The sequence below is a fragment of the Perca fluviatilis genome, chromosome 24, assembly GCF_010015445.1.
Source record: "Perca fluviatilis chromosome 24, GENO_Pfluv_1.0, whole genome shotgun sequence".
Lineage (NCBI taxonomy): Eukaryota > Metazoa > Chordata > Actinopteri > Perciformes > Percidae > Perca > Perca fluviatilis.
Window position 1 is genome coordinate 17,475,841 of NC_053135.1, and position 13,461 is coordinate 17,489,301.

The window sequence follows — 13,461 nt, forward strand, 5'->3', positions numbered from 1 at the left end:
AGTTACATTCCACCGCTGCCCATAACACCCTTCTCTGTGAAGTCTCGCAAAGTTGTATCTCTGCAAAAAAAAAATTAATAATTTTGAGATCTGAACCGGTTTTTAAAATGTACCCCCCCCCCCCAAAAAAAAAACTCCCTTCAATTTAATCCTAAAAATATTGAAAAACCGCCGAGAGCAAGAGGTACAAGGTTTTCACACGACAGCCGCAATCTGCTTTCAAGTCGTCCTGTCAATCATTTCCCAAAGAGTAGGCGTCACTTTTTTCTCTCTCTCTCTCTGCATGCCCCCCTCCCCTTACCTCCCCACAGAAACCTTCCAAACGGTGGAGATGTACTGTATCTCATTTGGCATGGAGCCGTTTCAGATTTCACTTTTCACGAGACGCCTGTTCGTTTAATTTCTGCGTCTCTCTCTCCCTCTCTCTCCTTCTCATTTTTCTTTTCTCCCCGCAACTTTTTTTTTTTTCCCTCCTCTCCCTTCTTCTTCCTTACCCGCCCTCCGGAGTAGAAACACATTTCAATGACACGCCCACGCCTGGGCCTGTCAGCCCCTTCGCCCTGTCAGAGCGCCCACGCTGCTCTGCTCCCCTTCTCCCTCCCTCCCTCCCTCCCTCCCTCCCTCCTCCCTCCCTCCCTCCCTCCATCTCCTCCCTCCCCTCCCCTCTCCTTCCCACCAACCCACATCCTCAACACTTTGCGTTTTCTAAAAAAGCAGCTCTTTTCATCCAAGTTCCTCTTTTGGAGGGGGAGAAGAAAAAGAGAGAGAGAGAGAGAGAGAGAGAGAGAGAGAGAGAGAGAGAGAGAGAGAGAGGGAGGAGGAACAACAGAGCGGCATGATTCAGTCTCCAGGCGGTGGTAGTGCTTGTCATGGAGTGTCCCTTTTCATTTGGAGGGAATATGGGTTACAGGATGACTGGGATGCCCAAAACGAAGGAGCGATATAAAAATGTGAAGTGTTTTGTCGTTTCCGCCCCGGTGTTGTGGTTGTGGCAGACACATTTTAGACAGGCGGTGGATGTGAGGAAGAACGAAAGAAAAAGAAAAGAAAAAATGTTGTGAAATCAAAATATCTGGTTAAAAAGTAGTTGAAGCAGGTTTTTTTGTTAGAGTTTACGATGCCGTAAGAGGCCACGGCTTGTGTGTATTGAGTAAGAATGTGTGTGTGTGTGTGTGTGTGTGTGTGTGCGTGCGTGTGTGAATAAAAGCCGGTGTGTTTGCACAGGCTCCCTGGTTAGCAGAGTCTTACTTTGTGTCTGTTGAGAAAGTGTGGGATGGTATGAGCGGCTTATGTCTGACTGAACACGTGTGTGCCTGCGTGGGTGGTTAGTGTGTATAGGGGCGATGTGTGTGTGTGTGTGTGTGTGTGTGTGTGTGTGTGTGTGTGTGTGTGTGTGGTGTGTGTCTTTGCACACAGATTACACTCGCGTGGGCGTTTTGGGCAAGGATGTGTGTGGGCGTAGTGAGCGTAGGCGGAGGTTATGTGACATACAGATAGAGACTGCAGTGTTCCTGCAGTGTTTGTGTGTGTGTGAAAACTTTGCTGCAGAAACAGCTATAGGAGCCCTGCTGCCTGCAAATGTGCCAGCGTGGAAATCCGCTGCCTTCACACTCAGCGACTCTGCAACCAAAAGTCGAAAAGAAAAAAAGAAATAATAAATCACCTCGGTGAAGAAACACGGACACAAGAAAGTTATGTAGATATAGAGCCAACATATTTTTACACGGAAATCTGTAAACTATGTGTTTATTTCAACCAAAACCAGAGTGGCGATGGTTTTTAGGTTTAAAAAAAAAAAAAAGGATCTTACTCTTTAACAGAAAGGTCATCCTAATTAGAAATCCTTTCCATAATGTTGTCAGACACTTAGAATATTAATCTGAGCCTGTCAGCGGCAAAACGAGCACTTTTGTCAACGTAAATAAAAGCTGTCGACCAATTGGGCCCGTTTCACACCGGCTGCGTGGCGTGAGCGTGGCGTTTTCTACGTCTTTCCACACCAGAAAGGTGTCTGACGCGGCGCTGCTGCTGCTAGCCTCGTCTGTACACATGGATGTTTCCCATTGATAAAATGAAATACCATGTTAAACATAAAAATATACTGATCTGATTAGAGCAAAGACAACGTCGGCAGTATTGGCGGCAAAATAGGCTCCAGAATATTTCGTTACAATGTCTCAAAATCGATAAATATAATTTTTTTTAATGACATTTATATCTGCATTTATATCAAAACCTAGATACTTACAAACATCAAAATGTCATTTATTAAATATATTAGAGGTTAAAGAAGTGAGCTTGGGACCGGGAGGTCGCCGGTTCAATCCCCAGACCGACAGGATACAAATCTGGGTGGGGGAAGTGAAAGAGCAGCGCTTGTCCCTCCCTCATCACCACCACTGAGGTGCCCTTGAGCAAGGCCCTTAACCCCAACCGCTCCAGTGAAAAAAAAAAAAAAAAAAGTATCAAAATGACATAAACATCTTTTCGTATTCTTGCCTGGAAACGCTTCCAACGTGCTTGTCGCTTGAAAAATAGGCGTCAGTTCTATTTCTAGCAGGCACGCGTTTTCGGCGCGGCTCGCGCCTGAGACGTGCGTGTCACGCAGACAGTGTGCAAGCTCTAACCTGTTACCGTGGGAGCCGAAATAAAAAACGGACACGCCACGCAGCTGACACGCTCACGCCACGCAGCCAGTGTGAAAGGGGCCTTACATTGTAGCTTGTTTCGCCGACTGCAGCGATCTCACTTAATACTAGACCGATGTCAGAGATTGTTGTTCCCATCAGTCACTTAGACACAAAAACATAGGAAAATAGAATCCAGGTTGAACCAAAAACAGTAGTTACCCTTTAACTATAAATGATTTGCATTCATTCAAGGTTTTTTCCCCCACTACAAATTAGCTTAAAAGTCACTTTGAGTTCAAATATGCATCGTTTGCTGTGCACTGAAAGTAGTGGGTTTCAGAAAACAAATGTGCCAGGCGTCATTAATGTGGTGGAGTGCTTTTTAAACTGGTCTTACTATGCTGCGCGCTGCACCTTCAGTGGGAAGCCCTGTGGCTCCCTGCTGACAGACCGTGGGCTGACCGTGGAGGGGATTTGCCGGCTTTGGGCCACGTACGGGGCCTCAGCGACCCCTCGCCGCCCACGGCCTCCTCGCCCTGAGAGTGCTGCTGACGTCTGACATGTCTGCTATCTCAGGCGGAGGCAGACGCTCCCTCCGCCACGACCACACATACTGCAGTCAGAGGGAAACCGGCCGGGCCTTGGATGTGGTGCGTGACAAAAAAAACAAAAAAACGCCTTGACTTTGAGCTTATCTGAAGGTGTGATTAATCTGTGTTTAAAGTGTATTAATTAGCGCAGAAAGGTCATGAGTGACGATCAGATCGCCTTCAAAACTCCCCGGCATAAATGTGCAAAGATGTGACTAAAGATGAACACTAGAAGAGGTGGTGGTGTTGGGGGGGGGGGGGGGGGATCCCTCGCATGAGAGGAAGGAGAAGTGAAGAAAAAGTGGTAGAAATGATGAAACAATGTGAGCTACATGGGTGTGAGCAAAGTTGAGGCAGGCTTTGAAGTGAAGCCACACATTTTTGCATGATTATTGCCGTTAAGTTTTTGATCTCGAGCCAGCAGGCACGGAAAAAAACAACAGCAGCTTGGGATTAGTCTCCTTCACCCCCCCTACTCACACGCCTACCTTTGCCAGCATAAGTCCCTGACTCAATTAGAAGAAGAAGAAGAAGAAGAAAAAAAAAAAACCTCTGCAACTTAGGGCTCCTCACGCACAAGTACCCACATCGCCCTGCCCACGTCCCTGCAGCACATCACAACCGGCGTTGATTTAAATCGCAGGGTACGATGAATGCACTGGGAATTTGTCTTGGCGACATTAATGCAGAGACAGGCTGACAGCTCATATACACACCGATGAGACGGAGTGGAGAGACAACAGGGCCGAAACACGCGGAGGGAATAAAGATTTACTAGCCTTTAATTAAATATCAGATAGCATCCGTGGAGGTTACTGCCTGCATACAGTAGAGCGGCACAAAAGCTGATTGGAAACGTGACAACTGATTGGCTTTGATTTATTTATTTCACTTTTTTTAGAAGCATCAAGTACTCAATATTTTAATACACGTAGCTAACCTGGCCCTGGCTCTGTAGTTTTACCTGCTGAATCAAGGAATTGAACCGTCAACACTGCAGGTGTGACAACAAATCCCTCTTCCCCTTTTTTTTATTTCTGCCACAACCTGTCTCAGATCTGTGTGTTTTTTTTTTCACTCGACAGCATCGAACCCCTAGCCTGGCTCCGCCCTCTAATGTACTTCTATGATCAATTTTCATTTTCCTTCAGTACGCCGTCTGTGTTGGCGGTAATATTCTTGGGTTTTCTCCGGCCAAATCTTTGGCGGTCCAATCAGTGAACAGAGGGAGTGGCTGAGAACGATGACGTCGAGGTCGTGCGCTACTTTGAGTCGTAGTTCCGTAATGGCGGCGGAGAAAGATGCGAGCGAAGCCATTCGTTCCGTTGTGGCAACGCTGCCGAATATCCGGAAGTTAAAGCCCGAGCAAGACCAGTCTTTGCTGAGTTGAGCAAAGGGAGGGAGGAGGGCCACGACATCATGGCCCTCCTCCCCCACGGGGTTCGGGAAAAGTTTGATTTTCCAGCTCGCTCCGTTAGTGGTGAAGGAGTTGGCTATGGCGCACGCTAGCGATGCTAAGCCGACGTCACGACCAAACGTTAGCGATTGGTCATGGCAGATCCAATAGTATTAAACTTTCACAGAGGAAGTTAACACTTTGTACAAATGAAATGGACCAGAGTCTGGTAGGACCAGGCTATCAAACCCCTCCACCAGCAGAACTAGAATTTGTGTCATGATTTCCACAAATTCACTGTCAGTCGCTGCTTCCTCGGAGCTAAGGGAGTAAAATGCAAATGTAAAATGTGAGCATCCCGACGGTGAGCAATCAGTGAATTTAATCTGCACTCTGCTCTGGACAACACGGCGGATAAATAGAAAAAATGTAAATGTGCTCAGTGTTTGTGATGTGGGTGATCCAGGAGCTCGCTGTAATGTTCCAGTGTATTTGAGGTCACCTTAGATCAGAGAGTCAGCTGCAAGCAAACGCCTAAATTACAAATTTTTGAAGTCCTATTTGCTGTTTAAACTGTAACAGAACTGAGGCCCGCTCTGCATGAAAACCTCGGCTAAATGTCTGCACTGCGTCATCAAAAATATGTACTTAAATGTACACGGGTTTGATGATTAACAGCTGTTCTTCTGTCTTCTTACAAATCAGATTATTGCAAACATTTTAGCTGTTCTGGCATTTTTCAATCTGTGTAATCTGTTATTTTTTTTTTGGGCCACTTGTGTCCAAAAATCACCCTCCGTTTTGGTCTCCAACCGGTAGGAATCGGACCGGATTAGAACGCAAATTTCGGTTCCTCATTTCGGTTCCATTCAATGTGTCGACTGAAATATTTTCCCTCTGTCACTCTGAAATGGACATAAATATTTCACCTGTTCTCTGGTAGTCTACCGTTAGCTAGCTACCTAGCATTTTAAAAGTAGCTAGTAGGCTACTTTTAAAATGCCATATTTTCCCTCTGGGCTCACCAAAAACGGACTTTCCGTAAAAGCATATTCACCATTCACTGCACGTGATCGCTAGTAAACACATTACACTTGCTCTGCTAGTCTATCGTTAGCTAGCTAGCTTTTAGTGCATTTAAAATACCTAAAGCGAAGTGGTTGAAAGTGTGGCTGTATTTCACAGCCAAGGAGGTGAATTAGGTTTACTTATTATATATTTAAGTACTTTCAAATGTTAATATATTGTTACATTTAAATCATTTTCAATAAAAAATAAAAAAAACTCTAAAAGAGCCTTTCTTTGATGTCATTTTTCAGTTTTTCAAGAATCGTTTTAGGAATCGGAATCGTTCCAAGAATCCAAGATCCAATATTTGAATCTGGTACCACTGTCTGGATTCGTACCACCATTTTCTGATCTGCCGTCTCTATGTTTAAGGTCCGGCACAAAGACTACTTGGTTAAGGTCAGGAAAAGATCCACCGCGACTTCATCTGTAAGCAGGACTGAGTATCCGTACTCAGTAACTAACCCAGTACTGAGTAGTATTCAAACTTCTCCAGTCAAACGATACCTGCTTTTCGATCCTTTTTGTACCCAGAGCTAGAACAAAATGACTTGCATGTTTTTTTGTGCAGTTAATCAATGCAAGCGCTGTTCGACTTAATGCGACGTGTGATTGGCCCGCTACAACCGCAGCTACAACCTGTTCAGTCGGACGGAGTTGGCGGTTCAGCGTACCGATTTGCCACCAAAACGGTTGACGCTATGGCAATACAAACGCGCCTGTGGCGTCTGATCAACATAAAACGCGTGAAATGCAGAAGGATAAACTCAAACATTGTTCAGTTTGTAAATTAAAGGCCTGTATTTTGAATTTGAGAAATTTAGGTTTCACGTCCAAATCAAATTGCCTTTCTTTCTCTCACGGACATCCCATTGGTTGGTTGTGTGGATGGATGAACAGTTAAATTTGTATAATTTATTAATATTTTATTTTGCTAACGTTAGAGCATCATGGAGATTAGTTTTGTTAGGGCGTTCACGAACGTTAGCTGACGTTAGCTTATCTGTTGTGCCAGATCTCGCAAGAGTTTGTTCCTGAGACAGAAACAGGTCTCAAACTAAGACCTCCTGATGTGTCCGTCTGAAAAATGATATTTCAGTGTCAGAATGTTCTGGAGATAGGTGACTATGGGGCAAAATAATTGCGCACGTTCACTAGTCCCATTGTAATCAATACATTCAGGACTTGCCGCTAGTCTCCTGAAGAGGTGTGGCGGAGCCCATGTGACACAGATACAGGAAACTACTTTGAGTTGGGACTTCTCGGTACTAAACTGTCTCTGGTTTTGCGTGATCCCTCCTTCAGCAGGAAGTAGATCACCCTATGAAAGCTCAGTGACTTTAAAGTTCACTGGAGTGTCAGCTGAAAGCTTTCAGATGTAAAGTGCAGCTCTCCTGTTGTGTTGGCCCCTGCAGGCTGCGGGGGCCGGAGGAGGGCCCAGGCGGGGCCGGACCGGGCCGGCCTGCTGGGCTACCGGCCGCCCACAGAGAGGCCTGGCTAGGTGGGCGTCATCTATGGAGCGATTGATCCCAGCCAGGACAAAAAGTCTCCCTGTTGTCCCACTCGACCAGCAGCGGCAGACAAAAGTGCTCAGAGTCACTGCAACATATACTCTTGTACCACACCACTAGTACTACTACTACGACTTAAAAATACTCAACATTACTGCAGTAACAGCACTACTGCCTCTATGCCAGATAGCTTTAGACACTGCTCATTTTTACATTAATAATACAACTTCCATAAGAGTACTTCTACATAATAATAATACCTTAAATCTAATTGTTTTGGTGGGACATTTGCACCCAGCAAAAGAAAACACCACATTATTAAATTACACGCCTATTAAAATTAAATGAAGTTAACTGTTGACACGATACAGTAACGTGAGCTATTTAAATTAGCTGATACCTGGTTTAACCTCATTGGCTCTTACCAGTGTATCTCCGTGTGTACTTCGTCCACAGCAATCCCACCAATCGGTCCAAAACGTCCCAGTCAGAGAGGAAACGCCTTAAACATATTCTTTGCAAATCTTTACAATCATTCCCTGAAAGAACCAAGCAAGCCTGCCTTGTTGCACTATCTACATTTTCTTCAAAACTTGACATTTTCAGCGTGTAGTTCGCTGGCTCAAAGTTTGTTGAGGTTTCTCGAAGCGATCAGAGTTTGAAAACGGCGACACAAAGATCGGAAGGCGAGGGACGATTTCGATTGATTTTTACTTATCAAATGAAGATTTTACATTAAAAACACATGATCAATTAATTAAATGTTTTTTGGTGCTGGTTTCTGGTGCTTTTCTCAACGTTTTTGTCACTTGTCCCGACATTCTTGGTACATTTGACTTTTTAGCATGTCAATAAACTACACGTCTGGCCCTTGTTGAAATCTCTCTTTTTCCAATGTGGCCCTCAGAGAAGTTGAATTTGACACTCCTGACTTACAAAAAATAAAAGTAAAAAAGCACCTAAAACTATCTGTGCATGTTCTTAGAGCGGCTGTGAGATGACAAGGAGTTCTGTAAGGCTCCTCCATGAAACCAGCTCCTACAAAATGAATGATTTTTCCCACAAAACACAGAAAAGTCTTTTCAGACAAAACCAGCTGGGAGGCCTAAAACCAAACGATTTTTTCTTAGGTCTGTTTTAGGCCATCATTTCTATCAGTTATGATGACCTTGTATACATGATACCACTTGAATCACTAGATAGAAGTCAAAATGGACCAGAAACACAGGTCATGATATAATCAAGATAGCCAAAGCTACTAACATAGGATGCAAGTTGAAATAAACCAGAGTAATATATATGTTTAAGTGTTTCATTGATAACAGAATAAAATGCTTTACAATGCAGTTCGTGGAACACAAAAGACATCAATATAATGTACATAATATGTATATGTAATATATCAGCAGTCATAGATGAAATATACAATCCTACTTTTTCACAGATGCAGTCCGTCCCCTTGTTGGATTTTTTTCCGTAATTAGTCCGGTTAGTGACACTTCACTCTGTAGTGCTGCATCCACGGCTTTCTCATCTCACGGTAATTATCATCATAATCCATCATTAACCACATCATGGACCTACACTACTGCTCGCAGCCTCTCATTGATTTTTAATGGTTAATAATGCACGTCCATTATAAGCACACTGCCTGTGCTCTCCAATCTGCATTGTGAGGGTGTAAATGATACAAGCACTGCGCTGAAAAATTAATACATTCTTAATGTTGTGAAAAGGATTCCTTTTTTCTGTCCCTCTCATCTTTTCCTGATCAGTTGATGGATCGATATATAAAATAAAAAGCAGCTACACTAATCGCAGAAAAACACCACCAGCCTGCAGCTAAACGCTGGTAATCTCCCAACCCGCTGACACTCTTTTTTTTTTTTTTTTTTTTTAACAAAATCATATTTGGCTGGTGAGACAGTGTAAAGCTCTGGCAAAAATTTGGAAAGCACCAACCATTGTGACCGGTAGATGAAAATGTTAATTTCTTCCCTTGATAATGATGCATGTTGTTTCCAAATGTGATTATACAAACAGAATGGTGTGTAACACGCTTGTAATGTGCTTAAGATGTTTTAAAAATACATTACCATGCATGCACACTGTGAAATGTAAAAGACCCTGAAGGAAACCTTTATGGGTTTTTTTCAGATTAAAACCAAGGGGGGACCCGGGACGGTTCCCTGAGGAACCCCAGGATTAAGGATTTACTGTTAAATAAAGGTAATTTGTGACATTTAAAAGCTCTTGTGGGAGTTGTTTCCTGGTGAGGAGAAGATTCTTAGCGGTGTTTGGTTATTAGAGGACGGAATAAACATCCATTGTTATATTTTGCACTAGTCTTAACCTACATTTAAACACAAGAGCAAAACAATTGTAGTCCTTACAATATTTTGACTGATTCTGAATAAAACTGTCCCTACATGGTAGGCTGTTAATGGTTTCCTAATTACTGGGGATAAAAACTAAGTGGTAAAAGCTAGGGGTGTAACGATACATTTATCTGGATCAATATGCTGATTAAATGATCAAAGATACAATATCTTTTTGTGAGTTGATGTAAATGGAACTGATTTTGTGTTAAAAGGGCATATGATATCATTTAATGGTTTCATATCGATTGCAGGCCCCTGAACAGAATTTGCATTGTGGCAAATATCGTATTGTTGTCCAAAGAATCAACATAATATTGTATCATTATAAAACTTGATTTAACACCCCAAGTAAAGGCCATGTGCAGACACAACTTCACCTACTTCCAAGGTATGCGGAGAAGGAAAAACAGAGAAAGGAAAAACAATCTGAAGCGGTCAGTTCAATGATTTGATTACCTGAACAACAGCCTCTGACGTGCAGTGGATCCAAACACTTCCCCTCCACTGGGTCCAGCTGTGGCCGTGGATATGATGAACTGCTTGAATGCCGAGCCGTCCCCTCAACCCCTCCCTGCATTGAATTAAACATCAGTTGATTAAATAAGCCAGGGTTCTTCAACGTCTTTTAGGCCAGGGACCCCTAAGCTGAAAGAGAGACCGAGTAGGGACCCCCTACCGCATCTATTGCATACAATTGAGTTGCATATTAAACTGGGCAGAATGGATGAAAAGAAATGGATAATTTTTATGCATCGTGTTTTAATATTAAACATACATCTGGAAGGCACAAGGGACTCCTTAAGCTTAACTGTATGGTTACCATAGTTACCTATAGGAAGCTTATCTTGAACATGTAAATTTTTTTTTTCTCCACAAATAGGCCAATTTATCTTTGCTATTAAAATTTTGCATTCATATTAATGTATATTCCCCCCTGCACCCTCAATTCTGAGGACCCCCCCTACGGGTCCTGGACCCCCTGTTGAAGATCTCCGAAATAAGCAAGTCAAATGAGGTCAATGCCCAGTAAAACAGTCCTGTGCTGTATGTGGACAGGTAGCATTGCAGCGCCCTGACTTTGCTGTGTAAACAGAGGCGAGGCTGTTTGAACACAGCCAGTGGGGTGATGCCAGAGCCACCATGACAGCTGTCTGCTCTTGTATATATCTTAGTCTGCTGCTGCAGCTGCCGCCTCACACTGCAGCGCTCAGCCTGCTCTGCACACAGATACTGCTAACATTACTGTGAAACCGAACCGCAAACAATGTTAGGGTTTTGGGGGCAAATCTCCCATCAATACGATACAACTTTCAGAAGAAGATATGCTGTTAGCAAGCCTGAGCATGCTATTCTTGTGGACTGTTTGTGGATAGAGACTTCCGCGACCAGTGTTAACATAAATATAAATCAACAATTACAAGTCATACACCTCAAGACCTTAGCTAAAAAACCCTGATTACGTAAAAAAAATAATTTGATAATTATGTGCTAATTGCTATAGGCCTAGTGTTCGGGCCTTTGTATGCTGTTTGAAAAATAAAAATGGTTAATCATAAAAAAAAGGCACAAATTTCTCAATCCAAAAAGAGAGTAAGAGGCATGCAGCCATGTTAGCATCCTGCCAATAACATGACTCGCTGTGGTCTTTAGTCTGACTCAGGTGGTCCTGAACGCAGCGCTGCCATAAGGTCTAACCAAGGTTTCTGTTTGGGGTTTTTTTCTCAGCAGTGGCTCATCAAGTAAACACTGAAGCAGCTAGTTTCACTTCCTTATAAACACAGAAAGGCCCAAAAAACATGACCTGGGGCTTCAGCTCAGCATGTTTGCTGTTATTTATTAAAGGTTTAAGCACTATTTTTACCACTTTTCAGTCAATGGATAGATAGATAGATAGATAGACAGGCTTTATTAATCCCAAATTGGGAACTTTATTAATACTTAGAGGGATGAAAAAGAATGTACATGTACAGTATATAGTGAAGAATAAGATAAGAATAAGAATAAAAGTATATATAACAAAATAAAACGTGTATAATATTAAATATGAAGAGACCAGTGTGCAAGTAGCAATATATTTGTAGCGTACTACAGGTACTGTGTGTTGTTTCAGGGCAGCGGTGGAAGAAGTATTCAGATCCTTTACCTAAGTAAAAGTACTAACACCACAGTGTAAAAAAACAACAACTCTGTTACAAGTATAAATTCTGCATTGAAAATGTTAGTTATATGTACACATTTGTTTCTGTGTTTATTGTTTGTTTATTTCCTAATAATGTTGAATACAGTATGTCTATGTGGGCACCAACAACCAAGGTCTCACATTGCCAGACCTTCCTCCGCAGCGCTGTGGAGGAAGGTCCAGTCCACACAGCCCTCCTGGATGGGAGCTAGTACTAGTACTAGTCTTTAGGGAGTTGGGTTAGGAACCGGAGGGTTGCAGGTTCAAGTCCCCGTACGGACCGAAGTATGGCATGTGGACTGGTAGCTGGAGAGGTGCCAGTTCACCAGTGCCAAGGTGCTCTTGAGCAAGGCACCGAACCCCCAACAGCTCACTCTGACATCTCTCCATTAGTGTGTTTAGCATGTATAGGTCCTTTTTTTTTTTTTTAAAGTGTCCCTGTTGTCTCCAGAGAGTCCAGGAAACAGGCATCATCACCTTGATCCAAGTCGCCTCCTCGGGGGCGTCTGGCTCAAGGTGGCACAGCAAGAAGAAATGAGCTAAAAATTGCTGCAGGTTGTATCTGGGCAGCAGTTGGCTGAGAGCAACTAATTGGAATAATAGTCATGGTTTTTTATTATCGATGGTAATTAGTTGAAGTAAAAAAAAAAAGAAAAAAAAAAGGGATACTATATTGCGATCACGCTATTTATCGAAACATTAGCTTCAGATTGGGATCCTTTGAACGCCCACATATACGTGGAGGTTGTGGATAAACACAACACACATTAGTTTTGGTGTTTCGGGTCAAAGGAAGTGAAACCGCAAGAGAGAGAAAAAAAAAAAACAGGATGCTAAGAAGCTGAGACAGTGAAAAAATGACCCTAATATCCTATTTTTGTCCCATTTGTCGTTTCAAATCGCAGATTCCAAGTAGTCTATATTTCATTTATGGATTGATGGAAAGAGTGACATTTCCATATACAGTGCCATACTGTTTTACTGCCGCATCTCGCCCAATGGGAGACCTGCTAACATTTTACTGGCCACACAGAGGCGGTGCCAATGAACCAAGTATGTGGTATTAGGGTCACCTGCAAAACATCAACTATATTGTAGGAGGGGGGGGGGTATATATATATATATATATATATATATATATATATATATATATATGTGTGTGTGTGTGTGTGTGTGTGTGTGTGTGTGTGTGTGTGTGTGTGTGTGCGAGTCGTAATAGCCCAAATGTGGTGGCCTCTGGTACATTCTAATGCCACTACTCCATCATATACACTGATCCTAAAGGGATACGCCACTGTTTGTTGAAATAGGGCTTATCACGGTCTCCCCTAGCTGTAGATAGGTGGGCCAACGCATTTTTTGTGCATGCATTGTTTTAGTCTGGTGCAACACCGGAAGCGCTGACGCTAGTTAGCTTAGCGTAGTGAATGGAATCCTATGTTGCCGGTTAGCATGTTGTGAGTAAAAGTGAGCCAACAAAAGACAAAAAAACAACCTAATTACTTGCACTGAGACAAAAAAATGTGTTGGCCCACCTATCTACAGCTAGGGTAGACCGTGATAAGCCCTATTTCAACAAACGGTGGCGTATCCCTTTAATTATTGCCTATTTTAAGGAGTTTTCCTATATTCTTTATTACATACTGTATTATTAGTGCTTACATCTATATGAGTCTGTCAATCAACTTACGCAACCTGAGTAACGA